This window comes from Magnolia sinica, chromosome 2, assembly GCF_029962835.1.
Source record: "Magnolia sinica isolate HGM2019 chromosome 2, MsV1, whole genome shotgun sequence".
NCBI lineage: Eukaryota > Viridiplantae > Streptophyta > Magnoliopsida > Magnoliales > Magnoliaceae > Magnolia > Magnolia sinica.
In genome coordinates this window covers 41,593,744-41,611,789 of record NC_080574.1, presented here as the reverse complement: position 1 = coordinate 41,611,789, position 18,046 = coordinate 41,593,744, and the positions used below count along the sequence as shown (strand labels likewise).

General features: G+C 35.9%; 1 long non-coding RNA gene across 1 annotated transcript; it reads right to left on the bottom strand.

Annotated features, from left to right (window-relative positions):
* Window positions 1-1,770: 1,770 nt before the first annotated feature.
* LOC131237031 (uncharacterized) lies at window positions 1,771-2,335 on the bottom strand. Its single transcript, XR_009166986.1, has 2 exons — window positions 1,941-2,335; window positions 1,771-1,827 (listed from the first exon to the last, which is right to left on the bottom strand). It is a non-coding gene; the product is annotated as an uncharacterized LOC131237031 (long non-coding RNA).
* Between the last annotated feature and the right edge of the window lie 15,711 nt (window positions 2,336-18,046).

Here is an 18,046-nt window from a genome sequence, read left to right as displayed (position 1 = left end):
ATAGGTTTAGGTTAAGGTTATAAGTTTAGGTTTAGGTTGTAGGTTTAGGTTAAGGTTTAGGGATTTGAGTTTAGGTTTAAGTTATAGGTTTAACTTTAGCTTTAGGCTTTAAGTTTAGGTATAGGCTTAGGTTATAAGTTATAGGTTATATGTTTAGGTTAAGGTTTAGGAATTCGGGTTCGGGTTCGGGTTTGGATTCGGATTTAGGTTATAGGTTTTAGGATTTGAGAATAGTTTTAGGTTATAAGTATAGGTTTAGGTTGGGTTATAGGTTAAGGTTTATGGATTTGAGTTAAGGTTATAGGTTTAGGTTAAGGTTTAGGGATTTGAGTTTAGGTTATAGGTTTAGGTTTAGGTTTAAGTTATAGGCTTAGGTTATAGGTTATAGGTTATATGTTTAGGTTAAGGTTTAAGAATTCGGGTTTGGGTTTGGGTTTGGATTTGGGTTTGGGTTTGGATTTGGGTTTAGGTTATAGGTTTTGAGATTTGAGAATAGTTTTAGGTTATGAGTATAGGTTTAGGTTGGGTTATAGGTTAAGGTTTAGGGATTTGAGTTAAGGTTATAGGTTTAGGTTTAGGTTTAGGGAAAAGTTAGGTTAAGGTTTGGCATTTGAGAATAGTTTTAGGTTATAAGTATAGTTTTAGGTTAGGTTATAGGTTAAGGTTTTTAAGGATTTGAGCATAGTTTTAGGTTATAAGGTTTTAGGTTTAGGTATAGGCTTAAGTTATAGGTTATAGGTTATATGTTTAGGTTAAGGTTTAGGAATTCGGGTTTGGGTTTAGGTTATAGGTTTTGGTTTAGGTTATAGGTTTTGGTTTGCGTTATAGGTTATAAGTTATAGGTTAAGGTTATAGGTTTTGGGATTTGAGAATGGGTTCGGGTTTAGGTTATAGGTTTTGGTTTTGGTTATAGGTTATAAGTTTAGGTTAAGGTTATAGGTTTTGGGATTTGAGAATAAGTATAGGTTTAGGTTGGGTTTAGGTTATAGATTTAGGTTTAGGATATAAGTGTAGGTTTTAGGTTTAGGGAAAGGTTAGGTTTAGGTTATAGGTTTTGGGATTTGAGAATAGTTTTAGGTTATAAGTATAGGTTTGGGTTAGGTTATACGTTAAGGTTTAGGGATTTGAGTTTAGGTTATAAGTATAGGTTTAGGTTTAGGTTTAGGTTATAAGTGTAGGTTGTAAGTGTAGGTTATATGTGGTTTAAGTTATAGGTTATAAGTTTAGGTTTAGGTTTAAGTTTATGTTATAGGTTATAGGTATAGGTATAGGTTTAGGTTTAGGTTATAGGTTATAGGTTTAGGGTGTGGTTTAGGTTAAGGGTGTGGTCCCTGTAAATACAGATATAAACACGACCTGTCCAAATGGCCAGGCCACTCCAATGTTGTCCATAGAAAATGGACAGTTTCATCATGGTCATAACAGCGGTTCCCACCTTTGAGGGACCCTCGCTCATCCGGATAGCTCTGACGCACATCTGGGTCTGCTCCATTAATTTCGAGCAAATGTATAAACATGGCCTGTCCAAATGGCCAGGCCCCTCCAATGCCGTCCATAGGAAATGAACAACTTCATCATGGTCATAACAGCGGTTCCCACCTTCCAGGGACCCCCACTCAACATCCGGATAGCTCGATGCACATCCGGGTCTACTCATTTAAATAAAATGGATTATCAAGATCATTTAAATAAAATCAGGTCCAATCAATAATCTGACCTGGAGGATTTTGTTAGCATTATTGATGGCACCTCGAACATTGTTTAAATCCAGGTTGCAATCTGTGGCCACTGATGCTATTTGTCTTTTTGTGAAGTTGGTGACGATTTCTGCATCAAACTCGGTGAAAGCAGCCCTAATGATAAAGAACATTTCTTTCTATGAATTCATTATCTCTCTCTCTCTTTTAATTTTTTTAACTTTCCATTACAATAATAACTACATGAAATTATGGCATTTTCTCAAGGTAAAAGTCCAATCCATCCCAACTTGTGCACCTATTAGGACAAGCAATTCAAACAACATCGTACAACACATTTAAATGCCGAATCAGTCTCACTCCAGTCTTATATATTGAATGCCTAATGTACAGTCTCTTGAATTGGTGCAAACCATACCTGAATTGAGTGTAATGAATCAAAGAACGAAGAAATTTGACATGTAACTACATACAAGAAAGATAAAGGATATGCATATCTGGAGTGTTGTTATTCTCACATTGTTGTGAGAGAGTAGGGTTTCATCATATATATTGATCAACCTACGGAATTTTATGATCATATGAAGCTGAGGCATGCATGAAAACCAAAAAAGGCACTCCATAATCTAAAACAAACATCTAAATCTTAGTTACAAAGGTTAGAGAATACTTTCTTCAAGTGATTTTATTTTCCCTTTTACTAATACATGCACTTTTGTGAAGAAATATATAAATGAAACTTTGTGTTGTTGACCTCAAGCTCTCCTCATGCAAATCACTTCAACAGTTCTCTTTTGGAAAAAGCAGATTCCTGGATTCTAAATTTAGATGGAACAGAACAAATACCATAGTCAGGTCCGAAACAATCACTGATAACTCTGCTTGAACACCTAACAACATGCATGTGGGCCTCTTGGTGGGACCCCAAATGATGAAATCGTCAAACAAAAATCTATTGCAAACTCGCTACTGTTGCGTTCATTAGCTAATCCGCGTCCGTAAACACCTCTCATAGACATGCACGCCACGCATGTGAAACGTCATTTTCAAACCAAACTATACTCACCATTTTCAAATCTCACACGGTCACTTCATTCCCCCACTCTCTCCCTCGAGTTCCCCACTCTCACCTCTCCGTCTCTCTCTCTCTTGAAGTAAAAAAGAAGGAAAAAAATCTCTTTTATGTAAAGATCAAATTTAAAAAAGAAGAAAATAACCATTAGGACAACCTTCATAATGGTGATTTTCTTATTCTTTTCTTCATAACAGATATGACAGTTGTTTGAATACAAAGTATAGATCATTTTAAAAAATGCAGAGATGAAGGGAGAGAATGACCATTGTCCAAGCTGTTATTAATTACCAGCTATAAGATTCCTGATTGTTCTTTGGAACATTAATGCTATTATCTCTCAATGCCACTTGAAAAGCATATTGGTTCAAAGTGGAAAGTATGTTTTTGCTTCTTCGGTGTTTAAACCTGCTAGCCATTTGTTATAGCCACTTCTGCACTCCCACACCCAAATCCCACTAACTTTGCCCTGCAATGTCTTTCTTTTCCTATACTTCACCATTTTTTTATTACTTTTTCACTAAATGCGGTTGCACTGTCTAAAAGACTGGGTACAAGTAATGGACATAGTGAGAAGGAAAGACCATGTGAGCTCAAGTGCATAAAAATCCTCAAAACCAAGTGACCCAGATATTGAAGGATTCCAGCAAACTCAAGAAATCAGCACTTAAGTGGACGAGACATAATCTATTTCACCCCAATAAGCACTTTTACATGCTATTTTGAATTCCTCCAGGAAAAAAGTGTGAAAAGCTAAGTCTTACGGAAAAATCAAGGAGAAAGTAAGAAAAAGCAGAGAGGCGCCCTTTTTTAAGGACGGGGAATGAAAGACAAGGTGAAATCCTCAATCTTGACAATTCACCATTCCTTTTAACAACATAAAAAAGATGCATCCTATGACAATTCACCATTCCTTTTAAGTACTCATAAACATTTCTTTGGTCCAAGTTAACAAGAATGCTTGCAAGCTACATCTCTCACACACATGCAAGCACACACACAAAATCATCAATGTCAAGGAAAAGATGCCGAGGATCAGATGACACCAAGGAATGCGTGCATACATACATACATGACACCAAGGACATTGCTCATTAAAGAACGCGCATGTCAAGGATAAGGTGCTGAGGATCAGACGACACCAAAAGCATAGTTGATTAAAGAATGCACGCCCAAACACAATCATCATAGCTGATTGAAAAAAAAAGAGATTACAAGGCACAATCAAGAACAAGAAAATCAAAATTGATGATTGTAGATTAGTGAAGTAGAGGCATATTGAGAAGAACTCAAATGAGCCTGATTAACTTGATTCCGATATCAACGGAGTCATCCATAAGGGGCCTCAAACACCATCTATACAGGTTGCTCATATTTCTTCTGTACTCCAGAAAGGAATATATCTGGACTTGCAGGTGCTCTGGCTGGCTCATATGACAACATGGCTCACCTGTGCAAGATCCAATCCATTCATCAGGCAGGATCCACCCCAAGAACCATCCACACCCATAAGTTGGAAGTGGGTCATCAACAATCATTTCTAACCATCCATTGCCATCACACGCGCATGGACACCCAATGATGGAAGAATGACCCATGCTATTTTTGGACTAGAGCATCTGCATGTCGTGGCCCACCTATGAACAGTTCAGATTCCATACACACGTGACACATTGGTAGGTGCCCCGTGAGTGCAGCTGTGAGTAGGACGTGCCAGTTAAAAGTCCTAATCCATCCAGCACAAAATTACCAATTTCCAGTCTGAAACCGATAATTGTATTTCGTAAAATAGCACAACAAACAGACAACTACAAATCCCAATCCAACATACATAGAAAATGACATTTTGCATTTCTACCCATTAGAATCACTGCCATAGCAGAAGATGCTCGGAAAGATTATCTCGCATTAGTCAAACACCCTTCGAAACCCAACAGCAACAGCTTGTATAATCTCAAAAATCCCAAAAATTAAGAGAGAACTAAGAAGAAGAAGAAAACCCAACAACAGAAATAGCAAGAAAGCAAACAGAACAAACCCAACAAGAAAAATAGTTCTTCTTCATCTTCAACATACGAAAGCAGGACTGAGAGGGAATGGGAAAAGAGAAGCTTACGTTGCTCTATGGAAGGCTGAAGACGCTGCCAATGGAAGATGACCCGCTCAATGGAAGGTTAAAGACGCTACTCGATGGAAGAGGCCGCTGCCAATTAAAGGTTAAAGATGCGCTCGATGGAAGGTTGAACTCCTGCTTGATAAAAATGGGAAAATAGGAAACGACGCTCAACATTTTGGCATTCCTCTTCTAAATCTCATAAATGTTTCAAATCCGAACAAGTGTTTGTTTACCATTGTTTATAACAAACAACTTGATAACAACTGTACATGCAAGAGGGACCATTTTCTGGATAGTTCAGATGTATTAATAATAAAATTAAAATATTAAACATTTATAACTAGACGAATTATTTGAATGGTCTGGATAACTCTATATGATTTCCACTAATTTCATAAACGAGTCACCACCATTTTACATTCTATACAAAACTTGCAATTTTTTTAAAAAAAGAAAAATGGTAAAAATAGCTTTGGAAATGGGAGGGCTCTATGGGCCTCACCATGATGGATATGTTTCATCCATGCCGTCCATCCATTTCTCCACATCATTTTAGGATAGATAACCGAAATTAAGCCCTAATTAAGTCTCAGGTGGACCACAAAAGGAGAATATGCTGGACGGTTGGATGTCCACCATTCAATGATATAAAACTTTTGTTGCCTTTAGAAGCTTTTAATGGTGGGCGTCACTGTCCCACTGTTTTTTGTGCTGGGGTCCACTGGAGCTTTAGATTTAACTCGTTCTTTGGATATTGCCCTAAAATGATCTCTCCAAATGGATGGAAGGTGTGGATATAAAACATACATCATGGTGGGGCCAAAAAATGAGAGGTATATAAATATCAGGTGGATCACACCACATGAAAACAATAGTGATTGGATATCCATCATTTAAATCCTCGTAAGGCCCACGGTACTGTTTATTTGGCATCCAATCTGTTTATTAGGTCATATAGGCCTAGATGAAGGGGAAAAACAAAAATCATCTCTATCCAAAACTTTTATGGCCCCCAAAATGTTTTAAATGGTTGCGTTCATTCAACACTATTACTTGTAATGTGGTCCATTTCAGATTGGAAGATGCCTCGTTTTTGGTCTCATGCCATAAGATGATCTTTAAAAATAGATGGACGACATGGATTAAACACATACATCATAGTGTTGGATCGGCTGGAGTTTGGATTTGGTTCGTACGCTTAGGGATTGCATTCAGTCTACCATTAAAAAAATTTGGGAGGCCACTGAAGTTTTGGATCAAGTTGACATTTTAGTTTTCCCTTCATCCATGTATTTGTGATCTAGTGAAGAGGTTGGATGACAAATAAAAATCATTGTAGGCCATAGGAAGATTTTAACGGTGGAAATCATTATTCCCACTGTTTCCTGTGGTATGATCCACTTCGTCCACGTCGTCCATCTGAGAGAGAGAGAGAGAGAGAGAGAGAGAGAGAGGACAGAGAGCAAGAAAGTGAGAGAGGGCATGAGAGTGAGAGTGAGAGAGGACAGAGAGCGAGAGAGACTTCAAGTCTCTCTCACGAGCGGTCATGGGTCACGTGGTCGGTGCTCTGTGGGCCCCACCATGATGTATGTGTTTCATCCTTGCTATCCATCTATTTTTCATTTCATTTTATGGTATGAGACAAAAAATGAAGTATATCCCAATCTCAACTTGACCACATTATAGGAAACAATGTTGAATGAGCATCGACCATTAAAAACCTTTTGGGGGCCATATAAAGTTATGGATCAATTTGATATTTTTTTTCCCTTCATCTGGGCCTGTATGACCTAATCAACAAATAGGATGTCAAATAAAAAGTACAGTGGGCCTTAGGAGGGTTTTAATGGTGGATATCCAATCACTATTGTTTTCATGTGGTGTGGTCCACCTGAGATTTATATCCCTCTCATTTTTGGTATTAGGCCCTAATATGATTTGTAAAAATGGATGGATGGCATGGATGAAACACATACATCATGGTGGGACCCATAGAGCACCGACCAACATCCAAAAATGGTTACTCACCTCGATCATACTATATATATGAGAAAGATATTGGGCAAACAAGATTGATCAACAATTTGAGCGAATTTTGAATTAAACATCTGAAGCTATTTACTCTTCAATTTGAACTGATTAGATTGTCCAAAAACAGTTAAAGGTTGTTCATAATATCAAAAATATATGAATGAATAGAAAACACAAACATCAGCTTGATCCAAAACTTCTATGGCCTCCATGAAATTTTAAATGGTAGAGGTTCAATCACAGTATTTCCTGTGGTGTGGTCCACTTGAGCTTTGGATATGCTTCCTTTTTATTCTTTAGACCTCAAATTATCTGTTAACATGGATGAATGGAGTGGATAAAATAAATAAATAACAGTGGACCCCATAGAGTTTACTATGGTAAGGGTAATGAGTAACTCACTTAAATGTAGTGGAGAAGGGTTTCCTTAAAACATTCATAATCATATATTGGGCCCCACTAGGATCTATGTGTTGTATCCACACTGACTGTCCATTTTGAGATATTATTTTAGGGCATGACCCAAAGAATGAGGTAGATAAAAACATGTAGTGGACCTCACCACAGACAACAGTGGAGAGAGTGATTCCCACCATTTAAACTATCCTAAGGCCCACCAAAATTTTTATTTGAAATCCAACCTGTTCAAAAGTTAAAAAAGACATGAAATAAGGTAGAACACAAATATCAGCTTAATCGAAAACTTTTGTGGCCTTTGGAAGTTTTTAATGGTGGGAGTCATTGTCCCCACTGTTTTCTGTGCTGGGGTCCACTGGAGCTTTGGATTTATCTTTTTTCACCATTTTGTTTAATTTTAAAAATTTTCTTTTTCAAAATATCATTTTTTTATCGATTTTTTTTTTTCAAAATTATCAACATTATTCAAAGTTCTTAATTTTATTTTTTTTCAAAATCTAGATTTTTATAAAATCACAGTTTTTTTTTCAAAATCTAAATTTTTCTTAAACATTGTTAATTATTTTTCTAAGCTTCTCAACTATTTTTTTTCTTAAACATTATTTTAATTTTTTTCTAAAACATTTTTAATTTTTATTGTTAAACATTGTTAATTATTTTTTTTCTTAAACATTGTTAATTTTTTTCTTAAACATTGTTAATTATTTTTTTAAAGTTAAACTAAACATTGTTAATTATTGTTAATCTATTCAAATTTTTATTGTTAATTATTATTAATTTTTATTGTTAATTATTTTTTTTATTCTTAAACATTGTTATTTTTTATTGTTAAACATTGTTAATTACTTTTTTCTTAAACATTGTTAAATTTTTTTCCTTAAATATTGTTAACTATTTTTTTAGTTAAACATAGTTAATTATTGTTAATCTATTCAAATTTTTATTGTTAATTATTGTTAATTATTTTTAATTTTTATTGTGAATTATCATTAATTATTGTTAATTATTGTTAATTATTTTTTTTATTCTTAAACATTGTTAATTTTTATTGTTAAACATTGTTAATTTTTTTTTCTTAAACATTGTTAAATTTTTTTTCTTAAACATTGTTAATTTTTATTGTTAAACATTGTTAATTATTTTTTTCTTAAACATTGTTAATTTTTTTCTTTAATCTTAAATATTGTTAATTATTGTTAATTTATTCAAAATTCTTTTCTCATATCAGCGCTTTAAGATGGCTAAGGATTGTCTCTAATGCAGACGGTCTTTGACCGTCTCATATAACCGCTTTAAGGCGGCTAAGGACCGTTTCATACGACAGCTTTAAGACAGCTAAGGACTGTCTCTAATGGAGACGGTCTTTGACCGTCTCATCCGACTGCTTTAAGACGGCTAAGGACCATCTCAGATTACCAGTAAAAGATGGCCAGTAACCGTCTCTAATGCAGACGGTCCTTGACGGTCTTAGATTACTAGTAAACAATGGCCAATGACCATCTTTAATGCGGACAGTCTTTGACCGTCTTAGATTACTACATATAAGACGGTCAAAGACCGTCCTTTATTCGATAACCGTCTTTTCTCAGCAGTTAACGACGGATTCTGACCGTCTTAAATGATTTTTGGACATTCAACATTTTAAGACAATATTAAGGACGGTCAAGGGCCGTCTAAAATTTTAGAGACGGTTTACGACCGTCTCTAAAGCGTCTTTAAACCAAACAATTTTAGAGACGGTCCAGAACCGTCTCTAAATCCGTCATTTTTTTCCATTTTCACATAGTGATACATCATGCATTTACATCCATGCACACTTTCATGAATATTTAATGCAACATGCATACAAATAAGTATAGCGTGAAAGTAGTCATCCTAAAGACGCATCTAGAAATGCAAGTAAATTGAGGATCTACATGAGGATTATAACCTTATTGTTTGTACCAACTGATTTGAACCAATTTATGCATGCTGAAAAAAGATGCAAAAACACCATAGGACTATTTACAAATAATTGTTCAGCTGGCTTTCTAGCCATTTCCCTAAGAGATTGAAGAATAGAATCACTAGATAATTAATTTAATCACAGAGTAAGTAGCAGAGTTCTCAATGCCTCTACATTTTTGCATAGATTTCCTTGGAGCATGCAAAATAAAAGATAAAAAAAAACATTAATTGGTTGCAAAAATGTCATGGTAGCTAAGCTGTATGAGGGAGTTGATGTAGGTTCACAAGCAACCACATTATGCTGTAACTAAAAAAAAATGCTAAATGAAGTCAAGTACAGGTTTTCTGTACAACCTCTTACAAGTTGGAACTAGTTGATAGCCATGATAGAGATTGAAAATGGGTTATGTTATTGAAGCAGGTCAACATTTTTTTATTCCACGGCCCTGGAATAGTTGTGGGATAGTGTGATAAATAGGCGCACATTAACTACTCAATTAATGGATATGCAGTGTATCGAATTACTCAAGTTTGTCCTTGTAGAGAGAAGCATTTTCGTCATTAAGAAAAAGAAGGCCATTTCAACTAGCATTCATTACAACAATCTAATGGAAGGTACCAGAATCTAAAATCTTTAAGAGGTATCTCGACGGAGGTAATTAGATTAGGTACGGAATGAAAATTCCCACCTAATGAGTTACTATCCACTACCTCACTATTCTCATTAAACACAGATAGTCTAATATGGATTGGTCCTTTCCAAATACTATGGAGTGTGGAGGCCACCCTCCAAAGGTAGGAGAATGAAAGAAAAGATGGGGTCAAGAAAAGCACCTCAAGAAAACTTCTGCTCATATTTTTCAGTCATGTGGCAGTCAATAAAGATGACTAGCTTAGGAATTTGAGAAATTTAATTTTTCCTGTAAAAGAATTATACTCGAGAAAACTTCCACTCAATTTATCAGTCATGTGGCAGCCAAAAAGATGACAAGGTTAGGAATTTGAGAAATTTAATTTTTGCTGTAAAAGAATTATACAATTTTTTTTCTAGGTTAATCTGAAGATATGGTACAAATTAATCAACATATAGAAAGTTTTCATTAGAATTTTGGAAACCTGAAACAGTTATCTCATATTCTAATGATGAATTCATGACTCTAAACTTAAAAAGATGCTACCAAAAAAAAAGTATAAAGGAACTCGCAGCCAAAAAGTAAGCCAAATAGTTCCTCAAGAAAATGTATTTCTGATTCAGATAAGCCACTCCTGTTAAAGAAGAGTTTCAACAAATGAAACTAAGGAAATACTGTCAAATACAAAGATAATGGGAATACAGCCAAACTGCATTGGATCTACAGAATATTACCCAATGGCCATTTTCATTATGTTGGAAACATCCACATTGGTTGTAAATATCAAAATTATGCTACTTGACAGAGAACATCCACAATCACACCTACACAAACTCTTTTACAATCCAAATAGTGTAAACAAAAAACAACAGTACTTTTCTGCTAAAAGAATTCTTTTCCACAGATTCCTCGTATCCAAATAGGGCCTAGGTTTACTTCGATGGATAAATAACTCTATCATTTTTAATTTCTATTGACAGTTCATTTGAGGATCCCATCTGAGGTTGACTTTAAAGTTTGGCGATTGCTCATTTATTTTAAACCATCTGTCATTTGCCAACCATTCCCAGTAGGTAGAGCAATAGGTAGCAATTTATGATGTTGAATCTTACCAGTAGCTTTACGAGTTCAAGAAGAGGCTGAAGAGCAAAACTAATATAGAAAATTTTGCGCGTCTTTGCATGAACAACAAAACAGGACCTCTGCTTTCCTTTCAATCAACGAGTCCAACAGAAATCAATCCTTTATGGTCAGAAACTTCACGGGTACAAGAAGAGACCAAAACTAAATAAAAAATTTACATAAGCCCATTAGAAATCAATATCATAAATTGCCACCTACTTCCCTTCTTCATAAAAAAATGGATTTAAAAAAAAAAAAAAAAACAAAACAAAACAAGAAAATTAAAGATCGTAAGGGGTCATTTGGCTCCTTGGAAAAGTACCCACCTCGAAATAGAATCTAAGTAGGGGTAAATTCCTGTGATTGGGATTGGGAAAGCCTAGAAACGATTTCCAGTTAGAAATTCCAGCATTTTGCATTTTTTTTCCCTAGCCACAAGTTCAATTGGAAATTCCAAGCAAATGGATTCCTTCCCAACTGTCACTTCTTTGAATTTTTTTTTATATAAATAGGTACCTCCACCATAGAAGTCCTTCCAATTCTTTCCCAGTATCCAAACAAATTTTATGGATTCAACAACATCACATTTCCCATGCCCAAATGTGACAAATAGAATCTTTCTCCAAGGATTTGGCTTCCTACAAAATGAAGTCTTTATGCCCTTTAAAGAAAAAAGTTTTGCATCCATATAAAAATGCCACTGAATAGTATATACAAAATCAAATTTCAAGATTTATATTTTCAGTAAGCAAGTGATATTGAAAAGAAATCTTTACTTGAGAATGCATATAGCTCATTCCTTGAGAACCCTGATGAGCAATCTAGCAAATTCATTTACCACCAAAACAATCAGAAGACATTATGATAAGCTCACGCAAATCACACTCAAATCTACTATAACCATGTGATGTGAACACCATAATAAATAAATAATAATAATAAATTATAAGGGTCTATTAAATTCCACCTGGTTGCTAAGGCCAGGCTGCACTGCAACCACATCCTTTTTGCCAAATCCATCGCCAGCCTAGGCAGGTCCTTTAATATCACCCTATCAAAAGTTCCACTTAAAGAATTATATATATATATATATATATATATATATATAACCTAAAGCATATACCCAAACCTGTGTATAACCAAAAAAGAAGAAGATGTAAATTTTGGTTACCTCCAGCTGCAATGGCAAATCCATCCCCAAATATCAATACAAAAGAAAACAATAGGGTGTCAGTTTAAACTCCTAAAACCTCAAAATGCATGTAACTTTTACCAATTAAAAAAATGAAGACCAATATTACTGCTCTTCTCCATTAAAAAATAACATCAGACCTCTTCCCATTGCACATAGGACCATTGGCTATATATTACTTGCAATCGATCATCAATAGGACAATCAACAAAAAGGAAAAAAATAATAATATAGAGACTAAATGTAAAAGAGTATGGACAAACAACCATTTGTTGTGTCACCAAGAGCATGGACATGGAAGCCATGGAGCCCAGGTTTAAGACCATAGAGGCTTCCGGTCACTGTAGTTGGGCCATGTCCTTCCTAAGTGAAGTACACAGTGCCACTAACTCCCTCCTTGCTATTAAGAACAACAACAGCCTTCACCATTGTTATATGTGTTCTCAAAAATCTTAATCCTTGATATACTTTCCCTAACTGCATATTCTCCATCTGATGACCAAACAAATTCCAATGCTGAACCAAAGGATCTATTTCTCCAGGCCAAAGCTGTATATATAATGTATTCTCCATCCCTACAAACCACAACAAACCTCCCATTTGGGTTGTGTTTTAAGCTCTGGATAAGAAATATATAATCAGAACAACAACACCCAGTCACCTAATCAATATATATTGTCTAGAAACCATAGACGTACTGCAATCCAAAAAGTATCAACAAGCATTTAGATCAGTTACAAAACCAGAAAGCAAAGATAAGTTGGCATGTAGCCTTTCTGGTAGCTAGAGTATTTTTGTTTTATCAACTAGGAGTAATTCCAACAGCTTTTGTCTTGATGATGGAACAAAAAGACCCCATGCTATGGTTTTAGTTATCTAGGGGTAAGGCTAGTAGCTTGTGTGAGTGCTAACTCTTTCATTGACAACAAATATGATAAAAACATATATTAAAAACATTCAAACCAATGGCACTTTACAAAAATTGTATGTCAAAGTCAATGGACTAGGATCTAGTGTTTCCTACAGACCATCAATGGCATACAAGTCATCAGTCATTCAACAGAAGTATGTTTACAGATTGGAAATGCAACACTTTCATTCCTTGTTAACTTCAGCTATGTCAATTAAAGAAAAAAAATCCTGGTAATTAATTTGATTCCCGAGTTCTCATCTTAATACAAATGCACTTTGGTGCTTTGAAATTACCAAATTTATTCATGTTCTCAAATCTAGTCCCCATACACCTAGTCTAGGGTTTGTAACACCACTAATTAGTTCTAATAGCTGCAATTTGTGGGAGTATACTTTCTAACTAATGAGATGTCTCAGGGCATTCAAATTACAATTTCTAGCATGATACCTCAAGTCTGTGGAGTACTTATGTTCAAACCAATGTACAATACAATGGGTATGAAATTCCCAAAATACGTTTCATTTAAACAGATGAGAAAGGCATCAAACAAGACTAGCCAAACATCTTGAAAATCACTCTCAAGAGAAAAATAAAGTTCCCTTTCTCATCAACAACATTCGTAAGTTACAGTTGACATAGACCCAAAACACGTCTCCATCTTTTATGGTTCTAACACAATTTTTCCAAACCATCTAATCTAATCTCAACTCTTTTTTTTTTTTTTTTAAATTTATTAAGGATATCTAATCTCAACTCTTGAAAGGACGGTTAAAACAATCTCTCTCTTTTTTCTTACAATAAACCAAGAATAAACTGATTTTCATAGTTAAAAGGACTCCTAACTGATACCTTGGGTTTTCAATAATTTCATATATCATGACTAGTTAAACTTGTGACTTAAGTTTCACCATTGTTATATGTCCTTCCTAAGTGAAGTACACAATACCACTGTTTCACCTCTAATGGGGGAAGCACCATTAGAGGTGAAACAGGGTTAAGTCCAGCAGGTCAGTGGATTGATTTTTGAGACCCAAGAGGTTATTCTTTGGAAATGGCATCCTTACCTATATTGATGATGATGGGGTCCATGATGAAGAGATGTTTATAATCTAGGTCTGGTTGAAGCATTTCTTCAAACATGTAGGGGGCCATATTCTAAAAGTGTACGTGACAAAATCGAGAATATTGGTTGAAGCATTTCTTCAAACATGTAGGGGGGCCGTGGACAACGGTGGACATGGCTTCCGCTGCCATGGCTGTTGCCCAATATCTGGCCATCAAAAGAGGAAAATAGAGAGAAAGAGAGAGTACCTTCGAGTGAAGAGAACGAGTTATGGTCCTTGATGCTCACCGTTGAGAAAGAGAGAGTACCCTCGATCCATTAGAATGATCTTCGGATCAGATGCTGGACATCCAAACCAAAAAAATAAAAAAGATGCAGGACATCAATTTTCTTGGCCGTTAACCACTGACCGTTGATTAGAGTCCTTGATTGCTCACCGTTGATGACCACATCCGCAGGTTGTCGGCCCTACTTGATTTGTAGCTCTAGATCTAATCTAAGAACCCGATAATGAGAAGAAAGGAAGAGAAATAAAAGAGAATGAGATTTGGAGGTAAGATGGGAGATTGAATATCTGAATCCAAGATGGGAGAAGCGCATGAAAAGAGAGACTTGAGAAAGGGAGGGTGCGCGCACGTCAAAAGAGGAAACAGAGAGAGGGAAATGAAAATCAGGGTTTTTTTTCTTGAATAAGCGCGCATTTGGGGATGGGGCGCTAGTTTTAGGGCTTTTGGTTTTTTTTTTAAAAAATTTTAATTTCAAATTAGCGGTGGTGGCCCATTTTATACACCGGTGGCTACGTAAAAATGCCCCCCATTTCATCTACAGTGGTGGTTTGTTGTGGCCGCCTGTGCTAAAAACGCCCCTAATAACTATATTTTTTGTAGTGTCCAAAAAAACTCTAGACTGATGCCGCCAGCTTGCTGGACAGGAAAAGGTGAGAAAGAGCCTCTTCAGATGGACGGTGCGTTCTACCTTTATTGCAGCGGATGCACCTAGAAGGGAGATAGATGCCATGGGATCTGATAGTGCTGTCCACCAGCACAGCGTTCGACCAAAGCCTCCACAAGAATAGTGATATCTTCAGCACACTACAAGAAAAGGGGGCTTTAGCCTCAGTTCAAAACTGTGGCTAAAAAGGTTAAAAACTGAAGCTAAAACCTTTAGCCTCAGTTTTGCCTCAGTTATTTAAACCGAGGTTGAAACCCCCGTGGCTAAATGCTTTAGCCTCAGTTTTAGCAACCGAGGCTAAAATGACATTTATAGCCTTGGTTCTTCAAGTGAAGCTAAAAGAATATTTTAGCTTCAGTTTTCTCGAAATGAGGCTAAATTAAAATTTTAGCCTCCATTGTTTCCAACTGAGACTAAATCCAAATTTAGCCTCAATTGCCTCTAACCGAAGCTAAAACTATTTTTAACCTCGGTTCTCAATAACCGAGGCTACAACCTTTAGCCATGGGAGTTATAGTCTCAGTTTAGGTAACTGAGGCAAAACCGAGACTAGAGATGAATTTAGCCTTTGTTGTCGTCAACTGAGGCTAAATTCAATTTTTAACATCATTTATTAATAACCGAGGCTAAATCTAGTTTCTATCAACAAAAGCTAACAATATTATAATCAACCAATGATGGAACCTGTGCATGTTTCACGCATTTAACATCCATCAAGACAACAATCAACACAATACCAACAAAACAATTAATGGTATATTTAAAGTTTTCAAAACAAACAAACTGCCATTGCTGCTGTTGTTGTACATCCATGATTTCTGTCATTGCTACTGCTGGCTTCATTGAGAGAATTTTTCCTTGGTTGTGTTTTTTTGGGAATTGCACCACAGGGCACTGAGACTGGGACTGTTGGAGGTCTCCTTCTTGAGGAAGCAACATAATGTGCTGTTTGGCCATTGATACGAGATATGTACCTATGTTTGCCTGAAAATAGAAACACAAAATTGTAAGAGGATAGACATAAATCAAGAGAGATCATACAAAAGCGTGATATACCCCATAGATTGCACAAAAAGAAATCAAACAAACGGTCTGGGATGAATTTAAAAGAGCAAATAAAAAGAAATATCAAATGAAAGAATCTAAAGAAAATAGAGCATGAGATTGGATGATCACTGTTTTGGTATCCCTGTTTTGTTGCTGCCTTTGTTTCCTTTTTGTTTCTGAATAAAATCAATTGTCAAAAATAAAAATAAAAAATAAAAAAAATTCATAGTTCGCAGCACAATTTGTTGGTGTAGGCTCAAATAGATTGAAGATTATCAGTAAAAACCATCAAAGATCATGCAATTCAAATAGGATGAAAGAAGAACGCAAGTATTCCAAGATCAGATAGAAGATGGAAACAAGTATCACTGAAACCTAAAGCTACATCAACCTAATAAAATGTCTCATCCACATTTAAATTGGAATACCATCCTTAATTGCTGTCATAGGAGCACTTCATCAAGTTTATTCAATGCACACACCATGGTTCTTCACAAACTTATTGAAGGCATCCAGCAAGGAAATTTAATAAAGTAATAACTAATAAGACAGTAGGACAACTTAAAAATCGGTCAAATTCCAACTCATTGCTCAACCTTATGTATGTCCCTTCACCAATGAATTCCCAATTTTTTTTTTCCTTGCTGTTAAAATGTGGAGTTTTCGATCAAAAATTATGGAGAATGGTGAGTATATTTACCAGGGCCATGTAGCTTGTAAACCTTTCCTGGCCAAGATCTCCATAATAGTAGCCATTTAGCTGACCTGGATTTAGTTGACCTTTGTAAACAATCGTCCTGTAAAATCAGAGCTATCTAGTTCTAGTAAACTCAAAAACTATAACAGCTTCAGAAAATGGAAGAAAAAACATTACTCCTCTTTGTTGATGTAGGTTTTGAGTGAAGTAAGAGCTATCTAGTTCTAGTAAACTCAAACCCACAGTGATGGCCACTCACCCAACTTGTTGTTTCCCAAAATCATGAAGTTTTACCAATAATCCATTTACAAAAAGATTGAATGGCTGATTACAGTGTTCACGTCCATAGGTAAACAATACAAGAATTTTTTTAAAATTTTTTATTTAAAAAAAAACAACAAAAACAAACTTATTGAGGAGTGCATCAGAAAGACACTGATGTAACTAACCTAACCTTTGCACAAAAATTGTAGGCTTGATTCCAATCTACTTGTTGATACGGGGTCATGTAGAGCTCCTTTCTCAATGAAAAAATTAATGGTGTGATTGGACCAACAAACCTCTTCCCATAGTACGACATGGGCAGATAAATCATTCGGCAGTGACACCACATCCTTCCTGCACAATGAGAAATTGAAGGATTTTACAGGATGCTCTTGTAGACTTAGAAAAGAAAGAAAAGGAAAGAAAATTCCAGAAACTGGGCACTAGCATTACCAATGAAGATGACCCACATCGTTAATCATTGTGGGTGTTTGGTACTGCAGTGGATCACTGAAATTAAAGATAACTAAATCAGACTAATCAGGTCTAGCTATGAAAATGACCCGTTTTGTCATTTGTTATGGGTGTTTTATACTTATAAAGCCAGGGAGGCTGACTTGCATGACCACATCAATAATCAGCTGTGGGCGGCTGCATCGCTTGAGGAGGTTCCTGAATGGGTGCTTTACTTCCTTGGCCACACGGCTTGCCTCCATAAGCTCCAGGAACTCAGGCTCAACGTTGCTGGTTCCACAGATCTTCTTGAGCACTACCTTCAATTTTTTGAGGTGGCCACGCTCTATGAGGTTTTTAGGAGTGTCAACAACCAGAATGGAGCTGACAGTCAGGAGGAGGGTTGGGATCCCAGCTAGCCTAAGATGGATT